The sequence below is a fragment of the Thermobia domestica genome, chromosome 17 (assembly GCF_964235325.1).
Source record: "Thermobia domestica chromosome 17, izTheDome1.hap1.1, whole genome shotgun sequence".
Classification (NCBI taxonomy): domain Eukaryota; kingdom Metazoa; phylum Arthropoda; class Insecta; order Zygentoma; family Lepismatidae; genus Thermobia; species Thermobia domestica.
Genome location: NC_137470.1, coordinates 36890303 through 36912607, shown reverse-complemented (window position 1 = coordinate 36912607; position 22305 = coordinate 36890303).

Genomic DNA, 22305 nt, shown 5'->3' with positions numbered 1-22305 from the left:
ATCTTGAGTAATGTCGGAAACAAAGATAGTGTATCCTTGAGGAAAGGCAAGGCGAGGAATATTGTTGTCATGATTGGAAAAGTGAATACCTGATCCACAGAATAAGGTATGATATTGTGAAGATGTGTGTATTTAGACACGTGACAAAATATTTTATTTTGAACTATGGGACATTTTATTATAAATCATTACACTGAAAAAGATAATCATTCATTTAATGTTAAATCACCTTTCGACTTTTTTTTAAAGTTCATTTGCCTTTTCTTCTAGGAAGTCTTATTGCTGTCTGTTAATTCTTACATTTGTAAATTCTTAATTAATAAAAACAACAGATTGCTTCCCCGTCCGCATACCTACCATCACTTTACCTTGGTTAATCTACGAGCACGCACTTGTTCATCAAGACGGAAAACATAGTTAATGACCGAGGATATGAACCCGGAACGGACGCTAAACAAAAACGATTGAGAGACTTTTGGAAGGGACAGTTGACATGGAATAAGAAACGAGTTAAGATGTAGACTGCGAACTTCATTTTGAAACTTATGACTAATTTAGCCTTGCTCTGTCCTAAAGAGCACCTTTGTTTCAGCTAACGATATATAGCTGTTAACGACGATGAATTGTTTTATGAAAAGAAGTTTCGAGTCTGACTGAAGTTGCGGTCCACGTAAAATTGGTTTTCCTGTCCGGGTTTCGCTAACTCTTAACCTTCGATTACTTGGATGACCAGCCAGCTAGATAGAGAGATGAACGGACGTCAGCCCACTGGAAGAATCGTCAAGAAGGCAACATCCAAATCTACAAGTAACTGCAAGTAGGTTAACCTGTCCTAAAAGTTGCTCCCTTCACATCCCTTTCACCCCCTTTTACATCACAGTCTGTTTCTTTTGCATATGTTTGATTTTATTTAAATGCAACCCAGGTCGGATCCCGTACCTTATGTGCTATCAAACTCAATGTATACAAAATCCTGGGCGCAACTTGTCGGTTCTGACATCCCCAATTACGTTATTTATAAACGCACTATCTGAGCTCTCCGACCGACAAGGGGCGACTGCACAATATGAGGAAACATAGAGGTTGTTTTCGAAATTCGGTTGTAAACGTTTTAAAGGTACAGGTTTTCCATCAATGTATAGAGAGAAGAAATTAATGGCAAAATGTATGAAATGAAATGGATTTGAAGTTATTGTTCCTGTAAAGGCATCATTTTGTGTAAACGCCACAATCACTCGAGTTGGTAATACTCCCATAAATAAATTATCAATTGTTTTTGATTGAAGATCCTTTGGAATGAGGAAGGACTTCATTTGCACTCTTGTGAGAGGATATTTGGCTGTTGTTGATTGTAGAAGCTTGCCATGTGCTAGTTTTATTGTAGGACTAACATTAATCATTTTAATATGTAAAGCAGCTTCAAAAATATTCAATTTAGCCTCAACAGACGAATCACTAGCGATGAGACAAAAGTTTGGCTTTGCAGGAATTAACTTGAGACGTAATTCTACTCCATGGATTAAAAATTTATCATGATTAAAAATGTCACAATGAAGATGTCCTAGCATGTTGAATTTTGCACTTTTTTTGTTAATTCATAACATTGTTGAAATCCTCTATTACCACTAGATGTTGCATCCATGTGTCCAGCAGTATCCTGAAACCAGAATGCACATTGAAGATGAGTATTTTTAACAGAATCATCATAATTTAACAGTTTTCAATATATAATCGATATGGATGATAATGAGATGGAAATGTAATCAGTTCGTTATCTAAATACACTTCCACTACACTGAACATATAATTTAAAAAGTCATTAATAGGAAAACCACAGCTTTATCCCTTTCAACAAATGCTGATCCATCAGGCTTAACGATTTGAGCTTCGATGTAAAGAAGAGTATGTGGTAGATCTATGTGTCCATCACTTGTTTCTGGGATGACAAATTCTATAGGAGCATTATCAGCTAGTGAACTGATTGATTTGTATGTAACAACATGATTATCCAATATACTGGTTTGCTTTGGATTTGTAGAAAAAAATATCTAGTTCACTTTTTACACACTCGCAGGGTTGATGATGTAAGAAAGCCATGATGGTGATGATTTAATCAAAGATATCGTGTGATACTTTTCTCCTCTTCTTATACGACTGATTTTTCTTTGTTTTCTGTGTACGTTTCCTCTTTCCCTTCTTCTTGCGTTTGATGATGTGTAACAATGAAGGGTTAAAGATGGAATGATGTGTAATTCTTCTTTTCCTTCGTTGATATCCAGATCCTAGCATATATTTCAGTTTATTTTTTGCTTTGTCTTGCAAGACGGATCTCGCTTCACTCATTCGTTGATGAAAGGATTCGTTAATAAGTTGTTTATCGACGACGACATCAGTAATAGCGTTTGCTCCAGATTTTAATAATTTCTTTCCTAATGTTTAAGCTCCTTGTTTTACTAATGGCATGACAGAACGAAATAATCCTACAAGGAAACTTCCAATACCATGTCCAACTTGATAAGGGGATCCAACATAAACGTTTTCAGTTCCAGAAAAAGCTTGTTTTTTTTATAATATTGTAAATATGGATTATTCATATTTGTTGATGTTGACGCACTGGTCGAAAATGTAGTTTAACGTATACAGTTCCGAAAGTGAATGCCAGTGGAGAGCATGTACTATCTCTTATATCTATTTTGATGTGTTCAAAATGCATCTTCTCTATAGGCACATAATGTGGAGGATTAAACATTTCTATAACACTACTTCAAAATGTATGATTCACAGGATTCATATTTATGATACGTAATAATGGTGCTACTGTATCCCCAACAAACACAGATTGAATTATATCACAATACACTTACATTGTAGATGGAAGTCCTAAACGTAAATTTGGAATGTTTTGACCTTGTTGCATATCCTTTAAATCAACGTTTGGATCAAATCCCAACATCGCACTAACACTTGGTGATAATACAACGTCTCCATCTATGTCTTTATGAAGACGTCGTATAAAACAGGTATTACTCTCACGAGTATAGGAAATATGCAAATTTGTGAATCTCTTGTACGTATTAATTATCTTTATCATTTTTGATATGTCAGTGTAATAACGTACAGGAATAGTTATAAATTTCCATTCAACACTGTTTGCAGGTTTGTAAAAAAAATATTATTTTCTTCATTATTATTTAATATTGAATGAGGATAATGAATTTCAATAATAGCCACTTCCCACTTTTCACGGAATCCCATTCTTTGATGAACTTTCGTAGTGTATGATGTTAAGGTGTTGTCAGGAAAATATTCCACAGAACTATTACTGGGAAGTGTAACGTAAAAATCTCCATCAGGTCCCATTATACTTCTCGATCTTCTTTACGGCTGATGCAGGTATCCAGAAATCGAAAGAAGAAGGATATATTTTCCAATGAACAAGATATTCTTTTCTGCTGCCTATTCTTCTTGTACGTATGATCTTATCTATGAAAAACGTCTTTGATAACGTCATATGTTGTAATTCCTTTCTATAAAATAACCCATCCAGTGGTTCCTTGTTTAAATCTTCAATTTCATAAACAGGTTGATCTCTTGGTATTATCTTCTTCACTTTAAATATTTGCGAAGTCCAGTTTTGCATATATCCTTTATCAAAAGTACGTTTATTTTTACTAATTCGTACTGTATCATCAATCTTAAGATATTTTTAGAAATTTGGATTCTTCTTCTTTATTTTATTATCATACTGATTATGCTATACTTGTAATAGGTTATTTTGAGAAACATTTGCAGGTGACATCTTTACGCTTGAATGACAACCTTCATTGTATGATTTCACAAGAAGAGGTAATACATTTAAATAATTATACGTTTGATACTTTGTAAAATACTTCCACATTTTTTCTTTTAGAGTTCTGTTAAAACGTTCTACAATACGAGCTTTTATACCAGGATTGCTAGTTGTAATATGTTTTATTTTGTTGTCCTCTAAGTACTACTGTATTGTTTTATTACTAAACTCACTTCCTTTATCTGTTCGGATTGTAATTGATTTTCTGCCTTTGAACACAATTTTCACTGCTTTTAAGACATCATTTGTACTTTTAGATTTTAATGGCACAGCCCAGGCATATCGACTGAACACATCTATCACTGTAAGAATATTACGATATCCATCATTAAATTTATGAAGAGATTGAAGATCATTAATATCACTTTCCCATTCATCATCAATGTTATCCACTACATTGAAATCTATTTTAAAACGACGACGTACAGGTTCGTGTAACGTATATGTTGTTTGTTGTAGTAACCATTTTCTTATACAATGTATAGGAATTTTCTTCTTTGTAGCTATTAACAATTCTTTAACAGTTGAAAACGATGCAGGATGTGTAGGGCTGTAGTAAATCTTGCTTAACTGTTTGTTTACGGTTTCCACCTTGACCATACTGGACGTTTACAGGCACGTTTCCTTTTCCTTATAGGAGATACTACTTTTTCCTTTTCTTCTTCTTCCTCGTCGTCTTCTGGAAATGATTTCAGAGGTATTTTTTCTCTTGACGATGATGCTGCCGGTGATGCTTTAGTTCGTCGTAAAATATATGACAAACGTTTTGGATTTCCAATATGTTCTTGAGGTATGTTATTAGAACATAAATAATTACAAAATGTCTCCCATACCGTTGGATTTATGTGTTTCCGGGGTCGCGATACATCAGAAATTAAATCTACAATGTGGGATTCTTCTAGTTTATGACTTTTGATGTAAACAGTTCCTTTATTATCCCACGTGATATTATCATCATGTTTCATTCTAAGTAGTAGTAATTCAGCTCTTTTAGAAAAAGGTTGGGTATAGATAACAATCTTTCTTCTTCTACTTCAGACTTCTCTGATTTAGTTGACATAATCGAAAGTAACACAGGTTCTTTTTTTCGTATTAAATGTCAATATTTTTGAAGAATATTATTATATTGATTGCACTTTTCTACATCACTAAGTGATGATAACTGTAAAATTTCTTACATTTCTTGATCCAAATTAGATTCACGTTTCTCCAGGGCTGATGATGATGATGATGATGATGGTGTTTGTATACGATTAAGAACTTCAGGTGGAACTAAAATCACCTTCTTTGCGTGTTCCATTGCACTAACGGAATAGTAAACTTGATAAAGCACCAGTTAAAATAGGAGCTAATAATGCCGGTAGGAATCCACCCTGCTGCTGCACTAATAATGCTTCTTCTTCTTTTGGATGGAATTTCCTTTCTTCACAAGATATCGAAGCGTCCTCTTGTATCGCTTTAATCTTGCTTTCTGTGTCTTTGTAAGAGGTACATTCCCTTTTAATACATTATAACAACATTCGCAAATACTTCAAATCACTGAAGAGTCTGCATTGGCCAGTATAGCTTTACGTAATTTAGGATTTGCTTTGCTCAGCGTACGAAGAAGATCTCCATGTTTTACTCTTGAAGACATATTGTCAGAATGAAGAAACACAGTTTAAAACAAACATTATAAACACATCTTCTATTTCGTTGGAACATAAACGTAATGATAAATATCATCAGGAAAGATATTTGTTTGAAAACGAAGTTCATCTGACGTATCCTGTTTTAAATCAATAAACAAATATCCACATGGTAACTTTGTTGCGTCGTTCAAACTTTCTTTAAGAAATTTTGGATTTTCAGGAGTTAGTTGATAACTCAAATGTTTAATTTGTGATTTATCTCTTGGATTTTTAAATAATACGAGATAAGAACAATTCAAACTCATATCTCTACTTCCTTCTCCCTGATGAAATATGTTTTGTGTAATAAATAAAACACTAAGATTTCTGTGATGAGAACCCTTTGTAAAGAAATCAACTATATTGCTGTTCACTTCACACATTTGATCATCAATACAAATAAGATGTGGTCCAGTTTCATGTAAAAAGTCTTTTGTTCGAGGTAATCCTTCAATAAATTGTACTTTTGTCGAAATTTCTCTATATGCATTTTGCCATTCTGCATAGTACCAATAAATATGACGAAACGATGTATTAACCATATGTGATAAATTGGGCAGGAATCGTATTACAAAAGAAGTTTTCCACATCCACTTCGTCCGGCAACAATACATGAAAAGGGATGTTCCACGTCGTATCCATGTTAAAAAGTATGATCATTCTTTCTTTATACGTATATTTATAAAGGGCCTTATTACACTTCTCTTCTTCTTTTGTTGGAAGTAGTGTAGCTATATGGAAGAGTATCATATGAATTTGGTATTCTACGTCGTTTTATATAATTTATATTATATTTTTTTTTGTTTCGGGTATGCTGACGATAATATGGTCTTTCCTGCGTCAATTTTTTTTCATTGGTAATTTTGACTTCAGTTGGTCGAGATTCTTTTTCTTATTCCGCCTCCTCTTCATTATCTACTATCATTTTCTTCATTACATCAAAATGTAGGTATTTTGAAGATTCATAGTTTAATGAAAAGCCCCGTATCTTCCATACTTGAAACTCCAAGATGGCTGGTTTTATTCAACACAACATGTACGTCAAAGTGGAAACATCAATCTATCATCTGATTTGTGAGGGAGAACTGCGTTTAAGAGATTTTTGGAGGTAAAATACTTAGTTTAACTAACCCCTCTACTTCTTCAATGCTGGGAATATTTGAATCTCCAGGCAGATAGATAGTAGGATGACAAATTGGAAATTTCTTTGACTTATAAATATATGGATACAACGATATAACATCCTTGTAATCGATTGTTTCTCCTTCGGATTCTTGTGCTTTATGATACAAATGTATGGCATTCACACGTCCTCCATAAAAAGCGTCACGAGGATTTAATGGTGTTTTCTTTGTATACGGATGATTACTAACATACTTCTTCATCTTTTCATTTCCTGCCAATTGTTTTTTTTTAAATACACACCCCCATATTTCATTCACTTTACAGCCAAAATCTTTTATTTTTTGAATTTTCTTCTTTGTTGCTTCATATCGAAATTCCATGGTATCTGTAGCATTGCTATAGATGGGTTTATCTCTGTCGTTAGAGTAACAGAAAATACATCCATGTGTATCGCCCTCATATTTCCACACGTGTATTTTTCTTGTGTTGGAATCTGTCCATACACCATCTACTTTCATTGATGCAATTCGTTTCTCCTTACTACGTGCAGCATTGGTAATTTGTATTTTTCTTGTTTATTTCTTCCCAAGCTATCCATTGTACTGCTTCAACTGATTGGACATCTCTCCATCGATAGCCGTTCTTTGGTATGATACCAATCGTATTTTCCTTTAGGAAATTTCTTCGATACACCAAATTACATGTATTGGGGATTGTAATGCATTCAAGTAAGGGATTTACATTTGTTTCAGATTCAAATGTATTCATAAAGGAAAGACTTCAAAATCCTGTACACAATACTTCATTAGTTCTTCTTTCATTTTAAAGGTATCGTTTTGATGTTCAGTATACCATTGGAGAAACTTGCGTCTTTCGTTTACTTTCATGGTATCTGCTCCATAATATCTAATGTCTGGAAGTGTACCTTCATATGTTTGGTTCTCACGTCGATTGAAAAAGTGTGGGAAATATCCTTTGCACGATTGAAGACGAAATGCACCACCTAATTTACTTAAGGGAATAGGAAGAAATCTTAGTGAATCAATGAAGGTTACGTTCCCTATTTTAAGAGATTGAATTTTCGCCCCATTCATGATTACTTCTGGAGTGCAATTCATCTTCTCAACCATTGTCTTAATGATGAAATGTGCATCATAGCCCGTAGAATTATGGGACACATATGTTACTGATTTAATGTTTGGACGATGTTGTTGAAGATGTTTTAGAAAGTCTTCTATTACATTTTCTCCACCAAATATATTTTCTCGTTTCCCACAAACGATACAATTATTTTTGATGTTGTTATCTTCATAACAATGGTAACAAGCATGTTGACTAACCAAGACATTAGATATATGTTCATATATGTTTGTGCCCTCATCTTCTGTTTTCGTATCTTGTGTACATTCAATATGATAAAATACAATCATAAATTCCTTCTCCATGAGAATTTTATCATTGGCTTTTTTTGATTTCCTTCTTTCATTCACTTTCATGTAACATTCATGATTGGGCGGTACTATAACATAGCAAATGTTACAATAAGTTTCTCCATATACGTGAGACCCTTTTTCCTTTACTAAATAAATTTTCAAACACTGGGCACATTTCACAATGGAACATAAAGGCTTTCCATTTCGATACGGCCTTGACTTGTGATAGTCATAGCATGATTGGCCATAAAATTCTCGATTACAATCATTGCAGGTAATATGTTTTTTTTTTTAAAGTCACATGGTGGCTTCTGATGACAACGATAACACACAGCTGTACAATGTTTCAAATGTTCATGCTTTTTTTATATTCCTTATGACAACTTTCGCAATAAAAATTACAGCTAAAACATGCTGTGAAGCTTTCAATGACGTTGTAATGGTTATCTACGAAGAGTAAGTGTAAAGGAGTTCTTTCATTATCACTTGGTGGTGCTTCAGACATGACATCACTTCCTGAAAATCCCCTATACATTGTAATTTTATAATCCTTTAAATATTCCTGAAATTTACGAATTTCAGGAATTCCACCACCATGACTAAGATCTACACCGACAGCTTCACACAGATCTTCTGCTTCTTTTTCTATGATATATTTACTTTGATGTTTTACATATCTATTGTTTTCAGTTTGATTTCTTCCGTTGTATTTTTTTCAGTCCTATAGCAACTACGATTGCATGTGCTAAACATCTTGTGCCTCTATTCTTAATTGTGGTAATACCACGTTTTGCCTTTATATATTCCTCAGTATTCATAACATGTTGTTTTAACCCTCTTGTCCTCTTGGGATACGTACATGATGAGAATTCATGATGCAGTCTTCATTTATAAGAAAAGCCGCATTACTTTGCAGTACTTTTTCCTAACTTGTCCATAGAACTTCTGCTGAGAGATTTCTTGCTTCTCTGAATGATAACCAAAAAGAGCGATGTCCTTCTCTTTCATTTGTGATTGTTATTCCTACGTAATCATGCTGGTTTACATCACGTAGCAAGTAATCTATTAAAACCCATACACTTGTTTCAATTGCAGTAAAAGGATTTTCACCTGCACGTACGGAGAATATAAGAAATCTTAGCACTGTACCAGCCATATTGTATCTTCTGTATTGTCTTCTACGTCCTTTTATTAAATGAAATCTATTGTTTCCAAATCCTACTTGTACATTTGAGTTTCGTTCTGCTTCAAATACGAAGAGCAACTCGTCCATTCTTTTTTTTCTATTTCCTCTAAATCGATTTCTATTTCTGTATGTTCTGTATTAGCCTCTGCTAATATTTCCTTAATTGATGGATATATTACTTCTTGTTGTTCTTGGGGCCGCTGTGGCTCAGTGGTAGAGCGTTCACCTCTGGTGCTTGGGGTCCCGGGTTCGATCCCAGCCCCGCCAAGTGAACATTGTGGTGGACAAACACCGTGTGCTTGGGTTTTCTCGGGGTTCTCCCGTTTCCTCCCACTTTCTTCGTTCCACCATTTCATTCATTACTCATCATCACCGTCTCATTTAGCCTAACCGGCATAACCGTGGGACGTAAAACTTAAAGATTTCATTTTCATTTCTTGTTGTTCTTCTTTTTCAGGATTAGGAAATAAATTGTTAATCCATTTTTCTAGTTCAGTTTCATATAACTCATCTTCTTCTGTCTTCTTCTCTTCCTCATTGTAAGTTTCTCCTTTTATTTGGGAGAACGTTAGATTTAGCAATTCTTCGTCTTCTTCTTCTTCATTTGTTCTTTCTTCGACGTCTTATTCTTCTTTTGCTCTTTCTTGTAACCATTTTTAATTTAGTCAATACGGTCGGACGTTTCCTCTTCTTCTTATTCTGTTATCATTCTATTATCTGCAGTTTCCAATATTTCTAATAGTTCCCCCTCATATTCTTCTTTTACTTCTGCAATTTGAATTTCATTAGCTGCATCTCTTTCTTCTTTTTCGGTATTTATGATCATCTCTTCTTATTTTTCTTCTTCTTCTATGTGTTCTTCTTCCTTTTGTGCTCCTTTTTTCCTTTCATCTTGTTCTTCCTTCCTTTCATGGTGATCTTGTTCTTCCTCTATTCCGATTACGGCATCTACTTCTCTTAGAAGAACTTGCGTCTCTTTATTTACTACGATCTCCACTTCTTCTTCTTCTTCTTCTTCTTCTTCTATGTCATTAATAAATGTGGTGCGTGAAGTTGGTTCCCCCCACCTCTCATTAAAAGATTGCAAATACTATCAAAAATTAGTGCTTAATTTGTGCCGTAAAATTTATAATTTGTGCTCCATTACCAACAAAGGAATTTGACGACAATGGTGGGGGGTTAACTTCACACTAGCCTCCCACTAATTCAAACTGGACTCACTAAATACCACAATTCTCAAGTTTTAGAATTTGTGCAATACCCAGAACGGGGGAAATGAGAAACGATGATTTGAGAGAAGTGTGAGGTTGCCCCCACCAAGTCGGATTCGATTCAAACCTACGTCAATATTTAGTGCTTAATTTGTGCTGATTTGTGCCGCAGGTTATAGAATTTTTTGCAATACCCAAAACGGGTGAAATGAGAAACGATGATTTGGGAGAAGTGTGAAGTCCCCCACCCCATCAAGTCGGATTCGATTGAAACCTATGCCAATACCACAATTCAAGTTTTAGAATTTGTGCTATACCCAGAACGGGGGAAATGAGAAACGATGATTTGAGGGAAGTGTGAAGTTGCCCCCACCAAGTCGGATTCGATTCAAACCTACGCCAATATTTAGTGCTTAATTTTTGCTGATTTGTGCCGCAAGTTTTAGAATCTGTGCTATACCGAGAACTGGGGAAGTGAGAAGCGATGATTTGGGAGAAGTTTGATGTTGGCCTATTAAATGCAAACCATTAAATTCTAGTCACGTTTAGTGTCGAGCTCGGTTGCTTCTGAAAGAAATTTCTTAAAATTAGTTTGTTAGTTTTACCAAATACATTATTCTTTCCTCAGAAATAGATTTATCTTCAAACTCTCGTCAAATATTTCGATTCCTAATTTATATTTATTGATATCAATATCTTAATTTCCTTTACAATTCGAATAATTAAATATTGCTTTTACAAATTAAGTACTACCAAACTATTTAAAAAATTGTTTGCTAACAACTACGAAGTGGTAAAATCTAATTTTATTCTTACTTTGTCATCGATAAACATATGATAATCGTTCCAGCAGGCTATTTCAAAATCCAGCAATTTCAAGAAAAAATGGGACGGCAGAATTCGAGCAAATATTTGTTTATGATAGATAAGTGTACGGATATCAATAATTTTATACATTGAGACTTTCTGCTTCGTTAGATACATAACTACGTCATAGTGTAAATACAGGCACACATAAATACAAATTATGAACATGTTTAAAAATATCGATCCTCTTAAACACATACCTCTTTAATTTTATAAAATTTAGTTACGTTGAATAATAATAGGCTACAACTCACTATATTACTATAGCCTTGACACACATGACCTCAAAGAACAGTAATATCTTGAAAGATATTTATAATTCCCAAAATAATATTAATATCGTAAAACACTCAATTTGTGTATCTTTAAAGAACAATGAACAACGCAAACACGTAATGCATGAAATGTTCTTTACACAGTGTAATAAAGGAGATGTGGACAAATATTTGTTGAGCTAGAAATATCTTCTGCTACAGATTAGTTTCTTGCCAAGTCGTTATATAATTCCGAAACACCATTTCTTCTTCTGCAGTACGAAACATAATGTCCTGGAGATTCTAAGTGAGTCTTAGGAGGAATAAAAGCAACCACACACCGCAGCACATAAGTCTTGTTACAAACTTCAACTTGAATAGGAACCTCATTTAGTGGTATTGAATATAACGGTTCAAAATCTTGCCCTTGTGTCGCTCTTTGAGAATCGGGAGTTAGATCATTGGTGACACCAAATGGAATTAATAAAATTTTATTTGTTGTACAAGAAGAAACTTTTCCCCATCCGCTACAGAGGACGTTATTCTTGGAAAGTGAAGCATCATAAATCCAAGCAGATCTTGGAATTGTTTCCGTCCTGATAATAGGATATGGACATTTAAATACGTCTTGTGTTCTATCAATACAATTAAGGATGGATTTGTCTAGGTTAACAATACCATTTCTAAGTTCATTAAGATCGTAGATAAAAGTACACTTTGTGAATGTGTGGGACTTTGTTAACAAAATTCTGAGTCACAAATTGTAGTTTCAACAAGACTTGGAAAATCATGCATAATCATGCTAAATGTGACACTGTTGTTTCACACATCATTCATTTTAAATTATTCGGCATAGTTTGAGTTTTACAAAACTGTCTCAAACAAAGCGCACTTTGTCTGTACACTGAAGGATTCAAATACTTGGAACATATCTGCCTTACCAGAGAAAAAAACTGCGACTTATTTACATGTACGTCAATAAAATTACGGTAGATTTCAGAGTCAACATAGGCAACTGCGATACCTTGAAAAAACGAATCAAAAGCACAGGTGTTTGCCAGCATTAACTTCTCATTATTTATATTTATTGGTTTGAATCCAGAGCCTGATCCGTTTTTCAATAATATTATGGCTATGGATTTGCTTGATTCTACTAGGTCCAACGTCTCAAACTCTGGTCGCTTGGCTAAATACGTATAATGATTGTTTTTGGTTTTTGGTACTGAATTTCCTCTTCCTCTCCAATTCTCAAATTATTTGTTTTCATTTGTTACAACTTCCATTTTTCTCTTTTTCGATTGACAAAGGTAAGCTTCAGGTAATGAAGTAGCATGCTGAGAATTCGTTCTACATTCATTCTCCGGAAATGCATATTTAATTGAGAATTCAGCTGTATAATTTTCACGTCTAGCATTGTGGTAGGAGTAGTTGCAGATCCTCCTACTTCCGTAGCCCTCGCTATTTTCTTCATTATTTAATGCAAACGAAAAAGGCTCAAGTGCATGCACAGCTCTGTCACAGAATTTGCATCGATGTACGCCTTCCGGGCAATTCCCATCTTTACACACGGGACACGCATTTTTTTCTTTTTCTGTGTCAGTATTAAAGGCATTTATTTTATTATTATGTACTTTGCGGTAATTATTCTGCGTTGAATCATTAGCTTTATCTATATTCTGATTTCACGTTTCGCGTATTCTTTTCTTGTTTTGGCCTTCACCTTTTTCCTTCTGCTGAGATTTTTGTTGCTTATGGTAGCAGTAGTTGCAGATCCTCCTACTTCCGTAGCCCTCGCTGTTTTCGTCGTTACTTAATGCAAACGAACAAGGCTCCAGTGCAGGCACGGCTCTATCACAGAATTTACATTGATGTGCACCTTCCGGATAACTTCCATCTTCACACACAGGGCACGTATTTGTTACTTCATCTGTGTCAGCATTAAATGTACTTGTTGACTTATTATGTACTGCATGGTAATTCTTCTGTGTGAAATCATTAGCTTTCTCCATCTTCTCTTTTCCCGTTTCACAGTTTCTTTCCTTATTTGGTCTTTTATCTTTTGCCTTCTGCTGCAACGTTTGCTGTTTGGCAGCTGCTAATTTTAAAGTTCCTGATAAGGAATCAATATGGACTGAGAAAAATTCATCTATGCTGAGAGGCAATTGAAAATTAGGCAAAATTCGATGCTTAAGATCATTAAAGCTTCCCTCAACATAACTAGCTGACATAAGTTTTCGACCACTATCGAACTTCGGTAACATTATTGCTGTCCAAAGAGGCAGATATGACACAAATCTTCTTAGGCTCTCTATAAAATCTGGTAAAAATTGTGCATTATATTCTGCGCCATTATCATTTTCTATCTCCTGGTTAGCTCTATCAATAATATCGGAAAACCATTCATCAAATAAGTTTGCATCTTTTGTTTCGACTAAATTTCTCATTTCTTCTTGATCTTCAGTATTTATGTTTTCCATGTCAAACAAACTTCCTTTCCTTGACATTTTCATTTTTAGCCATTTTTTTCCGTCTAAGACAGGCAGTTTCACTAGTCTTACCAATATTATGACCATATGACTCACTTACTGAAACTATTACCACTGCAAGTAAGAGTTCTTTCAATTCAGAAATTGTTTCACATTGCATAATCAATCCGATGCACATAAGATAAAAGCTTTTTGTACGACCACCTTTTTTTCTTAAGCACTCGAGACGAGAAAACAATTTCATAATGTGAGCAGTATCCACTCGAATATAACACGAGGGCTTCTCTTTCACGCAGTTAGTTTCAAACAATATATCAACACAAATGCGCACATAATCCTACAGACTACTACATAAAGCAAATGTTCTTGCACATCCTCCAAGAATTGCAAGTGAAAAATCTACTACTACCACCTTTGGTAATGTAGCTCCAGTCCGAACCCACTCTGAAAGCCAAAATTAAATACAATTTGTGTCCTGACGAAAGGAAATCATTTGTAATACTGAATGTTGTGTTCCACAATCATTCAGTACACCTTGGTAGAGGAATATGTGGGATGATTTTGGTCCATTTGGAAGATCTAGTCTCCGACAAAGAGAGCCAGTTGCATCAATTTGTAAAATGCCTTCAGATTGTTTAACATAATTGTTCAAAATGTGCACTTGTTGTTCACTCCAGTAATGAACAAATGGATCTGCCAAGATAATTTGATGTATCACATTTCGTAGAGACGCATCATATTTAATGGCAGCAACAGAATGGAGACGGTCTGCGTGATACCGCTTTGAAGTACGCAGCTCTGACTTAGCTTTCCTAAGTTGTTGTGATGTATGTAAGTGGGCTGCTTCAGGGTCTCTACTATCCATTAGGATATCAGCTTGTTGTCTTCTCCATACACTTGAAGCCGTGTTTGTTGTCAGTAAATTATGGGCAATTATTTGTCTTTGCTTCCCACTCAAATGCCGTTTTTTATGCATTGTGTGTTCATATCTAATGAAACTAGAAACTTCACATTTAAGTTTTACATCTTCTGCAATTCTTGGTTCGCTGTGAAGTTTAATTGAGAGTTTTGCTGAACATTCTTCGCATTGTCCAACAATCTCTATAAAATGTCTACCTTCTACAAATACTTTTCCTCTTAAAAATCTCCACACGCATGGAAGTTTTGTCTGAAACCACAATTTCTCATTAATAAAATGAATCCATACTCCTTTCGGAAGCACAAGATACTTTCGTTTAGTAATATAAGCTCTATCTCTTTCTGATCTTCTGTACACCTTCTCCACAGGTTTTATCTTCTTCCACTCTGCAGGAGTAAGACATAGCTCAAATTGTGTGTACTAATTTCAGTATGTTCTACATGATCCTCGGTTTCAGTGTTACTAGAATAATCGAAATCAAAGTTTGATATTACAGATTCCGCTTCTGATCCTGAATTGCTCAATAAATAATTCTGAAATCGTAGAGCAGCTCTATAAAGTCCTTTCGTTGTCATATTTGGGAATTCATCTTGAAGTACAATACATGTATGTTCACTTGGCTTACAAATTCTGTTACTGATTACAACCTGATTCTTGAATTTCAAAAGTGCTTCTAACAACATTTCTTTTGGGTAAGTTCCTTTCCTGCCAGGCCTCTGAAATTTTCAAAAATAGAGAAAGGAAAATTTACTTGAATTTTATAATAAAGATTAAATATTTTATATTATAATCGATTACATATTTACGCTGAAATGAATCTTCAAACCTTCACTAAAAAATATCAATATTCACGCGCACGAGATGATTTAAATTGGTATAACTGGGAACTATTTGGGATAGAAAATCAAATTATACATATATAAAACCTTTCTGTCCTGACCTGACAGACTTTTTTTTTAAATGTTCATATTACGTAGTTTAAAAAAATAATTGTTAAATTGTCGAAATTATTGCAACAAGATTATTTTGTTTTCAAGGTACATGAACATTCCATCTAAGAATCTATTATTGTGACAAAATATTAGATTTATGATAGTGATGGATAAATAATGGAATATGTAAATGGACTATATTAAATATTTTTAAAGAAACTTTTACAAGATGCAGTATTATATCGTGTATAAAAAGAAATACATTGTCCATAAGTCATTTATGAATAATATTTTTTTGTATAGTCCATTGTTAGTCAATTCCAAACATATTGTCAAAAAAATACGGCTTCTATAATACTTTGATGCTATAATAATATTAAAATTTTGCTGAAATCATTTAGAAAATTTTATTTTATTTTTACGAACATGTATGCCCAGAAAAAGAAATTAAATTTACTCTAAAAGGAGTCCTAGTTTGGATTTGTACAAAAACTAATGCCGGAGTTATATCAATTTGAATGATTTCGTAGCTTGAATACGGATAGTGTTGCCCACAAGATGAAAAATTTCCCATTTGCCACAATTCTCTTGTTTCCGAGACGAGAATAGAGGGAAGAAGAATATTTTCAAGACGGGACCAGAAATTTCTCGAGTGTCTTGGACAACACTAGTTCACACAAGTCTTACAAGTTAGATCTCAAACACTTCTTCTTTTCTTGTTATATGATTCATGGTACAACACTTGTAAATTGACAAAGTGTTTTTACGAACATAATGAAGAGCATGTGTTAATTAACGTTTGGAGATACGCGTCATTACATAATATAATGTAATAATAAATATGGTTTGAATATTGTTATTGTTGATATACTACATCGTTCATCAAAGTCTCGTTACGGGGAAAACTCTAATAATTTCCAAACAAATTAAGAGAAAATCAGGGCTTATATATATAATTTGCTCTATTTGAAGGTTGAAACAACATATTTTAATTGATCTTACATTTTATTAATATTATACATTTACATAGGTTGTAAAATTCTTTAATATTATTTTTTCTTAAAAGCTAGTCATTCGACTAAAACTTTTAATTAAGATAAAAAAAACGTGACATATGAAAGTCTTCAGTTTTACAGTTCATGTTATGCTCCACTATTAAAAAAAAGAATAGTTAATGGATTTGAATGATTATGAAGGAATTGGTAAGATGAGAATGTCGGACAAAAACACGAGAACACATAGATAGGATCTTGTCCGTCGCAAACTCAGATTGCATACGAAATCGAATTATAATCTTTAAAACTAGAAAGAGAGACTGATCAATAATGTTATCAATAACAATAGCTTTATTGTCACATAAAATAGAAATTGTCAGATAGCTTTATTATCAGAAAACTCTAACAATTTTCAAATGAAATTAACAGAAAATCAGGGCTTATATATATCTATCTATCTATCTATCTATCTATATCTATATCTATATCTATATATATATATATATATATATATATATATATATATACAGGGTGTCAAAAAGTCCGTTGCCACCCAGTGTATCTTCGAAACGACTGTGAATATGAGAAAACGCAAAATACGTCCATCATTATTTTAAGGGGTTTGAATTTTGAGTTATAAAAGGTCCATGCCAAATAGAGCTACAGGGGTAAACTTTAATATTTCAAATGCAAAGGGTCGAGTAGTTTGAACGGAATCGACAAAACAACTTTTGCTGTAAGTTCTGAATTTGTTAGGTTGCCGATGCCTAAAATGGCGGAGAATTCAAATTTTGGATTGAAGGCTTTTCTCACGAGGTCGGTCCTTAGCGCTTTGTGTTTCATGAAACTTATTCACAAGTTGAGGCACATACTGATGATTTACACTAGTATGTTCGGGATAAAATTATTAAATCTTCTAGCAGTCGAACGATAGTTTCGACCACATTCTTCGAAAAGAAAAATAAGTTTCATTTTATCTTCAGCAGAATCGTAAGAAAATATCCAGCAAAAATCGAAAACTCACACACAAGTTCAATCAAACTATTCTCGATAAAATGTCTTAGAACAACACAGCGTTCGTTCGCTACTTCATTTCAGCATTCATTGGAAGACTGCACCCAATTACATTCCTTTGTATGAAGATTGGGTTCGACGCGAAGACACGCAGAACTACAACAATATTAAAATTTATGAGCATTACAACGCATGACTCACCATTGTGTGTGAGAAGTGTAGAAGTTGCTAAGCAAAATAACTTGCAAATGTCCAAATAGGACAGGCAATTGTACTTTTAATTGCTTGCGTTAGCCTAATTTATCTCGGGCTTAAGCCAGTCTCTGTCAAAGGGGTAACTTGCCTGACCGATCACTCAACCGGATGAAGAAAATTAGTAGGTTGTAGTCAACTCTGCTTCGAATGGTGTGCCTAGAAGGGAATCTCAGAACGAAGAAACGACCCATTAAGATGTTTAAGCAAAGGTTGATTCACGCCAATGCAACTAATTTTAAGGTAATTTGGGACTCTGTATACGGGTTGTTTAATTTTCAATCAATGAAACTACGTAGTCCTACGTGTTTAAAACCTGTGGTGATTACCACTTCTCTACACTCTGGTAGTCCCTCTTTCTGATGTCCATATTTTCGCAAATGTTTACTCCTACTTTTGAAATAAACATTTCTTAAAACTTTAGTCTCATGGCAATACAGTATAACAGCAAAATGAGCCTCCGTTTACAAAACTGGGGACAAAATGCACAGAAACAAAGTCTCAACCTAATAACTCATTTTTTTTCATTTTACAAACGTATTTACGATACAAACACCCTGCCTAAAATAATTTTTAAAGAAACGTAGAAGGACCACATTCACAAGCCATAGATATCTAAAAGTCATCAAAGGTCTTCAATCCGAAATGTGATTTCATCGCCATCTTAGATTTCGGCAAACTAGCAAATTCAGAACTTACAGCAAAAGATCTTTTATCGAGCCCGTTCAAACTCCTCCACCCCTTTGCCATTTGAAATGTTCAAATTTACCCAGTATTCCTATTTGGGGAATCTGGGATAGAACTTTTATAGCTCAAAATTCAAGCTCCTTAAAACAAAGATAGACGTGTATTTTCCTTTTCTCATATTCGCAATCGTATTGAAGGTATATGGGATGGCATCGGACTTTATGGACATGAAATGTGAAACAATGCCATTTTGGATGACTTCAACACAGTTACTTGAAACTTTCAGCAAATATTTTCCTTGTCGAAGCCTTTTCAACTGTATAATACTCGACTTCTTTGCCATTTAAAATTTTCAAGTTAACCCCACAGACTCCTGTATCTGGGTGTCTGGGTTGGACCTTTGAACGTGTTGTTGCGTTTTCTCATATTCGCAGTCGTTTCGAAGATACACTGGGTGGAAAGGGACTATATGGATACCATGTATATATATACAAAATTAAATGGGACAAGAAAAGTTTTCCAAGAATAGTATTGAGACAAAAAATAACTCTTTGAGAATCGAGATGATTCTACATAAATTTAAGAGAGCAAGACGAGAAAGCCTTACTTTTCGTCTTGTTGCTTATACTACTGGTAAATACGGATATTTCGAGGATATTTTAAAAATGTAAATCACCAAAAATGTATATCCTCAATTTTCAAAGGAAAATATTCCATTTCATTAATTTCTTCATAGAATTAAAGAAAAAAAATTAGAGGTCACGACTAAAATCGTAGAAAAAGGTTCCGCTTATTGTTAAATGATTCTATTCTATACTAAAGCAACGCAATTCCAGTTTCCTAAATTAAATGTTTTATATTTAATTTAGGAAATAATTTAAATATTAATTTAATTTAGGAAATAATTTAATAATAATTCAAGTATACTATTGCAACTAGACCAATATGTTCCATTCACATATCCAGTCGACTTACAACTTTGGACATATAAGAATATTCCCTTGATTCTAAAAATCCTACTTCATTGTAAATCTGGTATGTATGGTGATCAATTAACCCTTTTAGGAATTTTGGTACAGGTCGAAGCATAGAAAATGTTACAAAACATTAAGTCCAACTTAGGAACCAACTCTTCAGCCGTGTGCTTATGCATTCCGAAATACACTTCTCATCGACTTGTTACTTCCGGTATTCAACCAAACTCACCCCCTCAAACACCTCTCCTTATTTAAAGCGATGTGAGACGTAACGTACTCTTTTCATTCAGACGAAAAAAAAAACACAAGAACCACTTTATAAAGTTTATCGCTCTAAAACCGTCTCCTTCATTCGTTCTGAAATGCCTTTCTAGAGCCTGGATAAAACAAAAAGTCACAAAATGTTCCCATAGCTTCATAAAGACCCTTATTTCTATCCTTTCCCTTCTTCAAAGGCTGCATGTTACATCAACCTAGGAAGATGCTCCTTGTTAATTCTATGGAAATTGTTAATAATGGCAGTAGGTTTTGTGCTTCCCAAAGTCTGTAATGCGGGCGGAGACATCTAAAAACTACTGACAGAAATGAGTGTTTTTCATTTTCTTTCAGTAATTGCAAGCAAATATTCCAGTTGGCTTCATTTGGGCAGGACAGAAGGGTGTAATTGCCCCCTCCCTTGACGTTGAGAAATACATACTCTTTGATCAAATGTGTAGTAGTAGAAAATGTTCGATCCCAGCTCACGCCAAGGTAACTTTGTGGTGACAAATACCGTGAGCATGGGTTCTCCCATTTCCTCCCACTTTTCCTTCCACCATTTCCTTCATTGATTATCGTCACCGTCTCCCCGCATAATCGTGGGACGGAAAACTTAAAGATTTCATTTAATTTTTTTACTAATAAAAAATGAAACTATTATGTCTGCGGAGAATCTCTGTCTCCCCCGCACCCGGGCAAAATCTAAAGTGACGCTGTTTTTAATAACAAACCTATATAGTTACGATAGCACATTTCTAGAGCGCTTACATTTGGTTTCAAGAGTCGGAGGTTTGATACCAAGCCATAACAGTTCATGGGCGACATTAAGAGAGAGAGAGAGAGAGAGAGAGATTCAAATATGGAGACACAAAGCAATGATCTACATATTCAACTTCAGAACTCGAGAGAAAATCATCGAACAACATCCGTATTATGATGAAAATTGTGACTTTGGGAAACAGAAGACGGAAAGAACCCGAACTGAGAACATCACATTAGGCAGTTGTTGAATTAAGATGGAGAATTCTTTTTAGAGCATCAGATCATTACGAAGGGATAACGAGATCTTAAGATCTGGAGAATCAAGAATTTAAAAAAAAACAAAATAGTTTTCGAGCCGAGTTTCGAACAATGAACCTTTCAGTTATCGATTCCTAGCTTTATCCACTCAGCCACGGAGAACTCTACGTAGCTTGTCACATACTTTTCCTTTACCTACTGTAATGGGATATTCCAAAAGTTGACTCGGTGGATGCGCCGTTCAGAGGGGACATAGACCTCTTGTAGCTTAGTTATGGGGTGTATAATGAACTTCCCCTTGTGTAGGAACTCTTTTAAAGTCAGCAAAATTTATTCTTATTGTGTTCATTAAGTTATATTTGAAAGAACTATATTATAAAATAGTGCCAAATACTTTGCGTCGTTGACTGTTATATGAATGTTTAATGTAAAGTATTCCTACTTGGATGGTCTTAGGTTCGAATCCCGACCATTCTTATTGTTTTTTTCTTCTGTACAATATGTATTTCTTCTTCTGTATTTCTTCATACTGTACAATCAAGAAACCAAATTTTGAAGTAACTGTAATCACAGGTAGTTTAAGACGAAATTATATTAAAATATTATATTTGTTACTACATGCTTTTCTTTAACTCACGATATTTCAATGTTGATAGTAAATCCTACTACCTTTGTGCAATTCATTTCCCTACGTCATATAATGCTGAATGTTTGCACAAAGACGACAGTCGGCGGTAAATTACATCTGAACAATTTATTGTGGGGTGTAAGACACTGAAACAATCCCTAGGAGGGCAAGAGATGACATGTAAATAAGTAATAGAACACTATAGATATTGGTGTCGAATTCATAATTGTCTTGCTCGAAGAGATGAATAGTTGCACTTTAGGTGAGCCCTTCTCACTTGCTTTTAGCCCCTCATATGTGGAAAATGGCTTTATAAATATATTTTTCAAGCGTGATTGTTTAGAACAATTGTCGTTTAACTTTACTTTTTATTTATTTTCTAGCTCTTAGTTATAATTGCATATATTTTCTATTTATATTCTTTTCTCTTCTATATTTCATATATTCATGGTATGTCTTATACGTTTGAATAGAAGCTTATGACGACTCAGAGCAGCAGGGGCATACACATAATGTAGGCCCTGGCTGTCCAGAACTCCCT